The sequence below is a fragment of the Passer domesticus genome, chromosome 5, assembly GCF_036417665.1.
Source record: "Passer domesticus isolate bPasDom1 chromosome 5, bPasDom1.hap1, whole genome shotgun sequence".
NCBI classification, from domain to species: domain Eukaryota; kingdom Metazoa; phylum Chordata; class Aves; order Passeriformes; family Passeridae; genus Passer; species Passer domesticus.
In genome coordinates this window covers 23866474-23868973 of record NC_087478.1, presented here as the reverse complement: position 1 = coordinate 23868973, position 2500 = coordinate 23866474, and positions in this window count along the sequence as shown.

Here is a 2500-nt window from a genome sequence, read left to right as displayed (position 1 = left end):
TGAGGGCTGCAAATATATCAAGGCAGGGACAGCATTTTACACATTTACATGATCTTATAAATCTCCATTTAGAAGATACTCTCAGAACAATAATGATAACGATAATAAAAGGGAAAAAATTCTAAGAATAATGTAAAGCTTTCCATAGTGCATGAGACTGTCACAGCTGTCTCACATCTGGAACTAGTTGAGAGCAGGCAGGCAAGCTCTCAGGGCCACCTTGGAGGAGACGATCAGGAGTGGGGACAAAAAAACAGAGTGTGGGCCAGGCAATCAGTAATGGGGGTGGGGAGGGCCTGTGCTGATGAGGGTCTAATGGCTGTGAGCCACCAGCAGGAATACCCGTGTGATGGGAAAAAGGGCGAGCAGCATCTTTCTAATCTGTCCAGGCATGACCGTCTCCCCTCTGTATGTCCCCTCTGTGTTTCACCTGCATAAATGCTGATTAATCTGCCTTTACACACGTGAATTCGTAGCCCAGAAGAATCGCCCCAATAACCAGCAATTCTCTGAGACTGCTGCAGCGATAGCAAAGGCTGATTTGCCAAAGTAGAGGAGAGAAGTTCTGATTTCTTCATGGCATCTCTCAGTGAAAGGGATTACATATGTCTTGGTATGTTGATGGGAAGTATTTCAGAGGTGTCAGATGTAAATTTAATATTTTAAATTTTTGGTTTGGCTTGCTTTGTTGTTCTTTGTCACTTGGTCAGCTCAACCTTAAAAAGAAGAAAATTCGTAAGTGTGCACATGTTCATGAGTGTGAAGTTGTTTGATATATAAAATCAAATGTTGTGTTCCAGTTGGAACATCAGTTAAATTGATTGAAAAAAATGTAGCACAAAAGTAATTTCTATTCCTTGGATCTTATTGTCAGCAGCATAGCAAAATTAAAGCACTAGAGCCACCTTCTGACTGCACTGAAATTGCTGCATCCTGATAATGGTGCCAGCATCAGCACATTCAATGGAAGGGAGCACGGATCACGTATTTCAGTTCTTTGTATCATTACCTGGATGGCCTGGCTCAACAAATACTGTATTTTGCTGTAAATGTGGGTGGGTTTTTTCCTTTATTTGTGTGGAGCATTGTCACCTCTGTAAGCATTTCACATCATGCTTGTGGTTAGCTGCCTTCATCAAGTTATAAAAGGAAATTTGATGGTTCACAATTCTGCAGGAAAAGCCGTGCATAGTACTTATTCCATTAGGGAAGAAGTCCCAAGTTCTCAAACTAAAGCACACCAACAACAGCCAGAGTAAGATTGAGTCTGATTTTCTAAACAGGGAGAGAATATACAAAATCCACCCCAACAATAAATATTTTGGCTGATATTTTACTCTGAATTATCTATATATGAAGTAACAATGTAACAGTAAATAAACCCAACTGAAATAAAGACAGTTATATAAATTTACCAACATCTAGATGTTATAGAGGATTATTGACATTACCTTATTCACATGGCAAATCAAATCTTGATGTCTCATATCCCCATGAAACTCTTCAGAAGTCAATAAAGTTGAATTTCTGCTGAGCAGAATTTAGCCCTATATATTTACCTGAATCTTAAAGCTTGCTGCTTACATTAAAGTCCTAGAAGAGAAAATATACACAAACAGATCTCTAGACACATTTTTTGCCTATTTTTTTATATCTAAGTATTTGAACTGCTATTCTAGACACATTACCTACATAAAATACAAACCCCACCAAAGGTATTCATCTGAAATTATTGTAAAGTGAAGTGGCCCCAATATTACAGAGTGCTTGCTTGAATTAAATACATTTGAAATTTGTTGTTAAATTTTTCTGTTTAAAATATATCAAGCTTCATAGCACATATTGAGTGTATTTAGTATTATTGCAAATGCTTAACAAATGTTGTCAGTATTATTTTATGAAAGTTACACTTAGGAATTGAGGCAGAATTTTTTTTTGGCCAAATTTACAGAAATATCTGGGGGTTTAGGTTATTGCTTCTTGAATTTTCTTCCACTTAGGAAATTGTTTTCAAGACTGTGAATTTCTCTAATTGAGCAGAGCTACAGTCTTCAAGATTTTAATGTTAGCTTTCTTGGTACTGTTAATTACAGGATAAGAATGATGAGCGTGAGAGAGACACTTTTTCTGAATGGAAGCAAGCTGCACCACATAAAGCACAGCATACTGTGTTATTTCAAAATGGACATGAAAAGCTTTTAAAAATAACTATAGTTATTTTTAAGTAATAACATTTACATGAAATTTTATTCCACTATTTGTTTTCTATGAACGATTCCTTATCCGTCACTAGTTTGCCTTGGGAGTGCAAAAGAAAGATCAAAACCCACAAGTTTTCTAGATTGGGTGTCTGCAAAAGCTTTACTTTCATTTAATGAAAGTTTTCTTAGCACTGCGGAGTAAGTATACTAAGAGACAGGAAAGAATATGATACTGTATCATTAATAAAAAATTGCACTGTTATGTTTGAGGAAATAAAAAGACCAAAACTTAATTAACA